A 10,658-nucleotide genomic window follows, 5' to 3' on the forward strand; every position below is an offset into this window, starting at 1 on the left:
AGTTCTATTGAAAAAGGTTAGCATGGCGGACTTAATTCAAATCAGCTTGATCAGAACTTTAAGTATATTGTGAAATTCTTAAGCTGAGCCTGATGTGTATTTATTACTGCAGAAAGTAAGTAAATGTAGGAAAGCAACCATTCGTGTCAAAGCCACAATGTGGTTTCCTCCTGTTGTCCTTAAGAAAATATTACAACCATTAATTATTCCAATCAGTAAAGAACTTGGTGGTGCTTATGACCAAGAAAAAAACCTGCACATTTTAATTTTTCTTTTGTAAATCACTGCATTCGTCAATAAGTTGGATTTCTTTTCTCCCTGATTTAATACTTAACAGAGATATTTCTAGTCTTGTTCATATGCTGAATTTTTCACTTCATTTAAATTAGAAAATAAATGAATTAAATAATCCTGGTGAAATACTGGCAAAATCTAAAATAAAACCAGAACAATTTTATTCATCTGTCTCTGATTAGAGACATTAAGGTTTGATTTTTTTCAACAACACTTAGCTTTGTTTGGAGACAGTCCTGCACACAGTGCTCTGAATGACCTGAGAAATGGCACTAGACAATCCAAATTTTTTCAAAGATACAGAACTGTCTCCTGCATTAAGAAAGCAAACGTGTTGAAAAGGAAGCATTATCTGAGAAAGAAAAAAAGGAAACATTTCAGACAAGGCTTGAGAGAACGCAAGACAAAGGTAGGTTTTCAGTATCGTTGTGAGTGAGAAATGTCTTGGGGGTCTTTCTAGTGGATACATATCCATGTCTAGACACCACACTTCTTTGCTGTCCTGGTCTTGAAAAAGAAGTCAAATTGTTCAGTCCTACAACATCTCCCTCAGAATTACTCACCAGAGAAATGGCTCGCAGGACCAGGTCAAGTGACAGAAGGATGACACCGCAGTGCCCTGCAATTGGTGAAATATTCTCTCTCTGATTCCGTGGGCTTTGAGCCAGGAGCTGAATGAACATGGAGATTAAATTACACTCTTGTCTCTAAAGAAAGCATAACCTTCAGAATGAGACAGAATATATGGGACAGCAATGCCGCTCTGTGCTTTGGACTTCATCCTTCAGAGCTGCTAATCCAAGCACCTGGCACATGCATTAAATTGACTTCAAAATATTTCTTCCTCCTTCAGCCAAATGCAGGACACAAATTATACTATCGGAATTTCCAGAAGCTACTACAGTGTCAGAGACTTTATTCAGTTATTCTGCAATGTTGAACAATTCTTTTGCGCTTCTCACTTGACACAGACTTATCTTGACACATACCTATACACATATCCTTGTCTTGCCTTCAGATAACCAGTACTTTCATATTTATTTAAGTCATTCAAACCTACAGGAAGCAACTCTCTGTGCTTTCACATTCTAGCAAAGGCAGTTGTCATAATTTTTGTTCTGATGCTCCTTTACCGTAAAACATTTTTCTGGAGTAGGTTTTATGTTAGAAGTTTGTACATTTGTATGGTCTATTTTTTTTTTTCTTTTCATAGCTTTGGACAAAAAAACCCTGACTGTAGTGCTTGATGCATCTAAGTGTACAGATTATTTTGCCAGCTTTTCTTGCAATATCTAGAAAAACAAATCTATGGTAATCACTGAATTCCTGGCTTGCATGTTACTGTAAGGTGTTCCCTTCTGCAGATTGATTTTATCACAACAATTGATATAAAATATAGACAATTCTAATTTTAACTAATATGATTAATATTAGAAATGATAGGGTTTTTTAGCTGTACTCCTTTCTGGCTCAAGCTTGCCTCTGTTTTTGGAAATGGGATTGTAAAAAAGCATCCTTTGAAATTTCTGGTATTTGCTTCTGCTAGGAACAGAGGGCTAGACTGAAGGTCAGCTCTGGCTTGACAAAAAATACGTGTTATTTTCTAGTTTGGTCTCTTTTAAATTAGGCTTTAACAGAGAATAAAAATACTGTTAATTATTTCACTGCAAGACAATGAAAGTCTTCTTCCCTTTCGCACCTCTGTTGCACACTTCAGAATGGATTTTTGAGGCAGAACAGATATATAACATTTTGCATCTGTGAGAATGCTGCCTATAGCAAGTAAATAATAAGGGAAAGAACAAGCCAAGAAATGGTTATCAAGTTGCAAGTATAAGAAGTCACTGGAGACATGTCCTTGTTTTTTTTTAACACCCTACGAATTCTTATTTCACCATTTTCTTTGAGGAATTTGGACATTCCACAGAGTAAATACTCAAGTAGCTTGCTCTGCCACATGCACCTTGATCCCAGAACTGAGATGCAATAGAGAACAACATGTAACAAGAATTTTTCAGGAGTTATTATCTAGTACAATAAAAAATTGTTGCCCAATGTCCCAAAATTAGTAAAATCAAATGCAAACTCAGGAAAGCTGAAAGCACTGATTACTACTATATCTTAGATAGAGAGACATGCAGGCTCGTGATTTCTGTTTAGCTCCTAGATGATAATTACCTTTACCAAACAAATACCTATCCCATCACAGTAAGGAGTCCTGCATGTAGTGTCAGCAGGGACAGCTGAGAGCAGTTCAGAAAGTAACCAAGCTGGCACCTAGAAGGTGAATATTTAAATGTGCCAAGAAACTTGCGTTGTTACTGCTCGGGCTGCAGCCACAAGTGTTAGACAACGCCTCTCCTTTTGTTTTCTGACTGTCCAGCAGAATATTTTTTACTTTATAAGAAAGAGTGGGCTACAGAAAAGGAAGTTAAATGGACATTGAAAAGTACATGAATGAGACTGTATGCCTTTTATGTCCCTGCTGTCCTTTTTGATATAAAATGCTGGGGCTCTGAGATTCAATCAGTCTTACAGACTCATATTACTGCTTTCTTTCTGCTTTATAATTTGAAGATGCCTTGTTTCTTATATATGAAATTATAGAGACAAGCTGTAACTACATTAGCTGAATTAACTACTGACCCCATTTTGTCAATACATTTCTTAATAATCAAACCCTTGAGATGGATATGTTTTTTTTTTTTAATCTGGTTGGGATAAATTAAGAAGTTGGTTAATTATGATCTACTAGAAATAGTTTATCTGTCCAGAATTATGATCTACTAGAAATAGTTTATCTGTCCAGAATTGTTCTGCACATACAGTAATGTTAGACTGGAATGAATCAATTTCTGCTCTTTTTAACCCATAACAGAGCACTAACATGACAGCAACTACATAGTAGTCAGGGGCTCGAAACTCTAATTGTAACTATTTCTGTTGTGGATGGATCAAAATTGAGAAGCTCTTCAAGGCACAATTTACCTCTAAAACAGTACCATTAAAAGACTATACAATTTGTAGCGCTCAGACCTTTTTAAAATAACATCCAGATTCTGAGATCTTTCTATCCCCTTGTATTATAACACCAACAAATTCAAACTGGTGAGCTTAAAAGCATGTTTGTGTTCTTGAACATATGCAAACTGTCTGAATTAATAATAAATTAACAATATTTCCAACATGGACTGCTGAATTCTGGTGAAATCTGGAACTTTTAGATTAAATTTTCTTGATTTTTTTAAAAAATTTGGATCTGCTGAAACAAAAACTCAGTTTTATAATAGCCTTTTTCAATTTCTGGTCTTTAGAAAAACACAAAAAATGAACTAGTGAATACCATCTGTAAAGAAACAATTTTATGGAAGTACGAGTTCTAAAATGTGTGGGCCTTATTTCTTTACTTCCTAAGAAAAGTAACAGGGACACCCTTTTTTTTGGGATCATAACTAATTTCCAAAAGCCTCTCTCTCAAACTTCTCTGAAGAATTTTGCCACTAAATTAAATAACACTTCATTACAAAACTCTCTTACTTCGAGTAAGGTGAATCCTCCGAATTATTTTCCTCTTTTCTCCCCGCTCAGCGCTTTTGAACACCTGTGTTTCCTGTCCCACTCCCGCCCGTGTGCAGGCAGCCCACGCAGCATTGCTGTGGCGGCTTCACCAGCACTGCCCGTGCCGGGGATGAGGCTCTGCTCTGGGCATCAGCCCTAGGGCTGAGCACACCCAGCTGCTGCCCTCCAGCAGCTCTGACCCCTTTTACTAAAGCTTGTCCTTTGGGAAGTGTGTGCCTGCTGGGCTGGGGGCACACCCTGCCCGGCCCCACCGGAGCCCTCCCCGCGCCCTTCGGCCTGGAGCCCTGCTGTGCCCCGCCTGCCTCCAGCCCGGCTTCCCGGGGAATTCTGATCGGCCTGCCTCCATCCAGCCTGCCCGCCGGCCCTCAGGCCCAGCTGGCTTTTGGTAAGAAAGGAATACCTCATGATGTGGTCAGAGACTGCTTTTGGAATCACGGAGCAGTCTGGATTGGAAGGGACTTGAAGGTTGCTGCCCTTCCTCTCCCCCAGCCATGGGCAGGGACAGCTCCTTCTAGGGCTGTCCAGCCTGGCCTGCGTGCACCATCCCATGCAACTCACCTTAACGCTAATGGGCAGCAGAACCATCACAGGAAAAACTAATTTAAGCTCTTCTTTCTAATTCCAACTTGTATCCATATGCTGTGATCCTGGTAGTGAAAGTGTTTATGCTTGTCTTTAATTTCCTTGTTCCGTGAGTTACCATGAAATGTATTTAAATGGGATTATTTGCAGTATTGGACTTAACTAGATATATGAAATCACAGTTTAGTGTATAATTTATACCAACTCTGTTTCTATCTTAATGAGTCAAAAGATTTTCAGCTATGTTAGAATACCAATGAAATATCTCTACCACTTCTGAATTTTGCCTTGTTTGTGGTCAGTTGCATACATTTGCTTAGGAATTAGCATTAGAAGGAATGGAAGCAGTTGGACGAATGGTCAAGAATACAAATGGTCAAAGGATGCAACTATAATTTGAATGTTTTGCAAATATGTCACTGCCATATATGAAATGCATTCTGCACATATGTTATTAGTTTCCTGACTGGCATGGAATGAAAAGGCCTACTTTTGGTATTTCAGGTTATAACAGATGTTATTTCTTCTGTGCTTCCAAATTATGATACTTAATATTCAGCACAACTTTAAAGTAGCTATATGAGAGGCAGAGATAGCAATAAAGCCTTCCCAGATTTTGGGGTTTACTGCCAGTATATAAATACAAAGCACCAGAGTTTTTAGTTTGTGTTTGAACCATGAGGAGGATAAGCAAGAACCAGCTTTTAGAAAGCTGGTGAAAAAAAAAGCTGTTTCAGCCTCAAGCCTATGATATTTCTGAGGTTTTTTGATCCTCATTTCCTTGCTCACAGGTGAAAGTGGTTTCCATTTTTAGGTAAAAAGATTCAGGCACCCCAAAGGAGGAAAGGGAAGCAGGATCTGGCAATGCCTTTCCAAGCATGCTTTTTAACCCCCAGTTCCATGCCCTGCATGCAGTCACCTCAGCAGGACAGTGGTGCAGAGGCAGTGCTGGAACACAGGCTGGTGCCACATTGCTGCTCCCTGCTCCTGCTGCCATGTGTCACAGCCCAGGCTGCTAGGGCTGATAGGCACTGTGTCCTAGGCTGGGGCCTCACCTGGAGTGCTAATGGCAGTCCTGTCCAGAAGTGTCTTTGCGCACCTCCAGAAAGCTGCTCTTCTTCCTGAGGAACACTGTGGATAAGTGACTGGTTACCAATGGCAGAAGGCAAAAAGGTATGTGTGTATACAGAGTCCTTTTGTAATGTTCTGCTTGCACTGTGCTGTGTACAGGTGGAATTCAGCATGGGTGGTTTGAGTTCTCTACAGACTTAAGTCTGTGCTGAATTCAGGGTGAACTTTGTTCCCCTATTATTAAAGCTCAAAATGGGGAATAGCAGTACTAGGCTGAACAGGTAAATGTATCTGTGTGTTCCACAGAGGGAAGTGCTATATGTTGTGTATTTAAATGTAAGCAACAGCATGTGATGAACTGAAAGTTTCATGGCTGAGCACCTCAGAAGACAGTGTTGTCTAGTGTGTAAATTCTTCAGTGGTGAATGTCAGCTTACTGTGACCTGGCACATACCTGGGCCACGCCTGTCTTCAGCTAAGGAAGAAGTTATTACACTTGAGCAGCTTTAAAGATGAGCTAACCTGTGGGCTCCAAACTGCAGCCTCTGTGATGCTCATTCATGCACCCTGATTTTGTACTGCACCTTGTTTGAAAGGGAAATAGGATCATAGGTGGGAATTTCCCATCACACACATGGAGCACGTGATTGGAATTCATCAATGTCATTTGTAGCAGCTACCCTCAAGTTCAGCAGCCTGTCAAAGGCAGTGCAGCAGGCATTAACCTGGTGTTTGTCTGATGGCCTTAACAGCAAGGAGTGGTGGCTGGGGGATGTGGGCATTGCTGTGCTACTGCTGCAGTGCATTTATTATCATTAATATAGTATTGCTAGTGAAAGTAAAATCCAGTGTAGAGTAGTGGGAAAAAGCAAGTCAAAATTCCTTAGAAATGCTTAATATGGTGACAAATGTAACACAAGTAAAACATTATTATTGCACTATGTTTTGTTCCTTGTAAATTGATATTGCACTGTTGTTTTTTAAGGGACTTGTTTACATGACCAGAATATGCATTATATGGACTTTGCAGTAAATAAGGGTGGTAGGCTGGTACACAGATATGACCTGTGCACCCTGTCTACTAGCATCTTCTTTGTCAGAGATGTTTTACTGCAGTCCTGAGTCTTGAAACACTTTTTCTTATTTTAATTTTGTCTGTAATTGTACCATTTCAGTTAAGTTTTGCCTGAATTCACACTGGAATTGTGAACAGGATCAAAGTCTGTGGTGTAATTAAACCAATCCCGCTCACAAGAATGCAATCTCTTTTCTGAAAGCTACTTCTCATATATACAAAATGAGCTTACTTGTATGTACTCACGTCATCTGTTTCCCATTATGCATGCTTTGAGACCTGTATATGAGGAAATATTAAGTAAAATATTTTTATTAGACATTTTAAAGTACATAAGAAAATGGAGAAAGTACTGAGATATAAGGCAATAGGTTAAGCAATCTTACTGTACCCAAGGCAGCATTTGCACCCTATCTCAGATGGTGAGACAGTGGGGCTGCACAATTTCAGATTTTTCCTGCAATGACTGCAGCCGGCTCCATGGTGATAGGTTAAACTTGAATTTTGTAACCAAAGAAGACAGATTCACTCTGGAGCCTGAACATTGCACTCTATGACTCTCAGATAGTCTCTCTGAAGGTTTGCTTTCTCTACAAGTCTTTCTGAAGACACTGTTGATCGCTCTAACTACAAAATGACTATGCAAATGTGGGCTGGTATCCTTATAAAAATGCTACTTCACAGCTGCTATTAAACTAGTAGTGTTGGTATGGGATTGTGCTTGGATTCTTAGACTTATTTTCATCATAATTCTACAATTTGGGCTTTTTGAATATAGCAAATCTTTGTTGCTCACGTTTCTATGCTTGAGGATGCTGGTGTTTGGAGCACCCATAAGGGCATTTTGTGCTCTTATGGGTGTTCCATAGTCCTATAAACATGGCTATATTTTTCAGTGCTCTGAGGCGTTCTCATTTTTATTGCCAGTAGGATTTTTGCATGTAGCAAAAATACTGTAGCTTTCTGTACCCCAATTTTCAGCAATACCTGTCTTGTATTGCCAAGTGAAAAATAAATCAAATTGCCGAAGTTTTGCTGAACTGCAGGAGACCAGAGTGTAAGAAATATCATAGTGGAGAATGCAGGCAGTTGGAATGATGCACCATAATCTGTACTTGTTAATTAAACAATCACAGCTAGAGGTGACATTAGAACTTTACCTGATTATCAGCAACAGCATATTTACAAGTAAGAATTATGCCTTTAAAAAGCTTTTTAAAAATGGGAAAATTGTTTTAACAAATGTGCTGCTGCACTGGCAGCTAAGCTGCTGCTCCCTGTGGTTTTGTACTTTATACACCCTCCTCTAAAATATGGCCAAAGGCTTTTCCTTACAGCTGATTAGTACCTCCAGAGTTCTCCATTCACTTAGGGGCTATCTCTCAGTGAGTGCTGGCAATGCCTCATAGTTTTTTCTCTATTCTGTTTTGGTCCAACTGTACAGGCCAAATAGCAGTAGCAAAACTTAAATGATACATGTTTGAATTAATTCTGTTTCCAAGGATCTAATCTTGTAAAGTAGCAGATAAATTTCTGCAAAAGTCAACATTACTCAATACTCTTTTTATCTCTTTTTATTTTTATTTCTTTTTCTCAAACGCAGGATAGGAAATCTGCTAATTTGTCAGCTAATATCTGGTCAGCATATTGTTTTATAAAACTGTGCACTATGATTAAAGTCTTTCTGGGAACAAAAATAATCTGGTGTCTGTCTTCTGATTTTAAATGCAAATTTAATAGGGAATTTGAATTTAGAAGAAAATGGAGGTTCTATCTCTGTAAGTCTTCAGGCAGCAACGTTATACTACTACTAATTGTGGTGGCACAGGAAGGCTTTTATAGCAGTCATTTCACATAACTGAAGGAGTACATCTCAGCATACAACCACGCTTCATTAGCACCTTTTTAATTATTTCAGTGCCTGTAGGTCAGCATATTTTGCATTGCTCCATTAGAGGTGATGGGCACATATTGTAGACAATGATCTGCGGCTTTATAAACGAATAAAACAATTTCAGTTCTTTATCATCCTGCTGTAAATAGGAAACACAGCAGAGTTGACCAGAAGAAAAAAACCTCCATCTCCCATTTCTTCATCCCTGAGAACTAAAGCCTCTTTGCCACTAGAGGGTGAGACAACTACAAACCAAACACTTAAGCCTTACTCTTTCCTATAGAAGCTACAAATACAGAAAGTTAAAATGCAGAGAGGACCTTGATTATTCGTATTGAGGAGAGAAGGGAGCATACCATGGGCACAGCACACACTCTTATATTTAAATCCAGAGCTGTGAAGAGTTTGTGATAATTAACAACAGTGGAACACAACTCACTATTTAAACAATAGATTTTTTGATCTTGGGCATAGTTATAAAATCAGATTCTGATCTTCATAGAAGTACCAAATCAAACTGTTCTGCTTCAGAAAGAGCTATTTTTGGCTTAAAATTACTTCCTTTTAGTGAAAAAAGGTCTAGCTGCATTTGATCTATACTATCTATACTGAAGATTTTACTTGCTTTCTTGTAGATTTTTGGCTTTTCTAGTATTTATTTCTTTTTAATACAAGACAGCCTGATGCTGTTGCCCTGGTGTACCTTTTAGAAATGCAGATAAATTGTTTTGTGTAGTTTAGTATGTCTCTGCATCTAGTCCTGGCAAAAAGCACTAATTCCTACTAACATGTCCAATGTTTCTTGACTAAATGTTTTACAAATAAGTCATGTTTTGATGCTTGCAGAGTCTCTTAGAAGATTGTTTTTTCTGAAGACTTCTGTAAGTCACAAAGAAAAGATGCCATTTACATTTCAATTTTAAAAAAACTGCTCAAATCAGGGATTTAACAAATCAATACACTGTTTCTTCAGGAACAATGTTTCTCAATTTAAAACAAAAATCAAGTCCCACAGGGAACTGTGACATCAAGTAATTTTTTTTTTGATCTCGCAAAGCTCTCTGAAGAATTCTGTCATTAAATATGTTTTGACCATGCCTGCTGCCTTGTTACTGTATTGCAATCTGAAGGTTCGAAATCATCTTTCCTTTTTCCCGAAGAAAGACTTTGAGTTTGTAAAAATAATAAAGAGCATGTGTAGGGTGAGAAGAAACAAAATGATGTGTTGCTAAGTGGTGGTAGAAGAAGAGGAAACAGAGAAGAAAACATTAACTATCATAAACAGTTCTACACTGTTTATTGTCTGAGAGACTTTATCTCTCTCCATTACAGAAACACCACTAGATCTTAGCTACCTAATAATTTCTAAGGCTTAGAACCAGACCCGACACCAAATTAAATTACTAAACTCATTACTTTTAACCACACTCTATAGCAGTGTCAAAATACTGTTATCAGTACGGCTCTTTCAGTTGAGCTGTTATTTGATTTTAATAAAAAAGCTTGAGGTAAAAAGCCTGGTCTCTCTCACAGATTCTAAGGCATTGCTTCTAGCTTTTCCTCAAGTCCAAAGGCCAGAGGATGGAAAATCCACATCTGTATGACAACTGAAAAGGGTTTCAGAGGAGGGTTGGTTCTGTTAAACATGTATAGTAGCTGAACAATGATAAAACTAGTAGGAACATCTTGGGCAGGCCATGGAGAGTCTGTCAGGCTATGGTAGGAGGCATGAGCTGCCCAAGACCAGGCCTGTCTCTGAAAACTCACCTTTAACTTGTGGGGTGGTATGTTGGAAACAGGGGCTTCTGCATTTTTTGCACTTTGCTTCACATAAGTAAATCAGATAAACAAGGTATAGGTTTTCTAGCAGCACCTTTGCTGGATACCAGAAATTCAGTAGGGGGCCACAGGTCACTGAACAGCAAGGCCGGCCCATTTTTCTGGGAAACAAAACTCAGCAGCCCAGGTTCCTGATGTCAGTTTGCAGGAGGCACCTGGGATTGTCAAAAAAGCCCAAGCTGGCAGTGGTGGCAAGTTGGGTTTGGGAGGCATCCTGCGCCATGTGGAATTTCAGGAGGCGGCCGGCCACTCCGAGCCACAGGCCCCTGAACACCAAGGCCGGCCCTATTCCCTTTGAAAGAAAACTCAGCAGCCCAGGTTCCT

General features: G+C 39.1%; 2 long non-coding RNA genes across 4 annotated transcripts in view; one reads left to right on the forward strand and one right to left on the reverse strand.

Moving 5' to 3' along the window:
- LOC135304953 (uncharacterized) overlaps nucleotides 1-10,607 on the reverse strand; it is a 61,367-nt gene extending 50,760 nt beyond the window's left edge. For 2 of the 3 annotated variants that reach the window (XR_010366201.1, XR_010366202.1), the window contains exons 1-4: nucleotides 10,263-10,607; nucleotides 6,834-6,880; nucleotides 5,511-5,586; nucleotides 858-965 (exon numbers count right to left, since the gene is read on the reverse strand). This is a non-coding gene — a long non-coding RNA (uncharacterized LOC135304953). The remainder of the gene's footprint in view (nucleotides 1-857; nucleotides 966-5,510; nucleotides 5,587-6,833; nucleotides 6,881-10,262) is intronic. The other variant, XR_010366203.1, reaches the window with a different exon arrangement.
- Nucleotides 5,137-7,862, forward strand: LOC135304954 (uncharacterized). The gene is made up of 2 exons (XR_010366205.1): nucleotides 5,137-5,628; nucleotides 5,833-7,862. It is a non-coding gene; the product is annotated as an uncharacterized LOC135304954 (long non-coding RNA).
- Nucleotides 10,608-10,658: the final 51 nt, after the last annotated feature.

This window comes from Passer domesticus, chromosome 7 (assembly GCF_036417665.1).
Source record: "Passer domesticus isolate bPasDom1 chromosome 7, bPasDom1.hap1, whole genome shotgun sequence".
Classification (NCBI taxonomy): Eukaryota; Metazoa; Chordata; class Aves; order Passeriformes; family Passeridae; genus Passer; species Passer domesticus.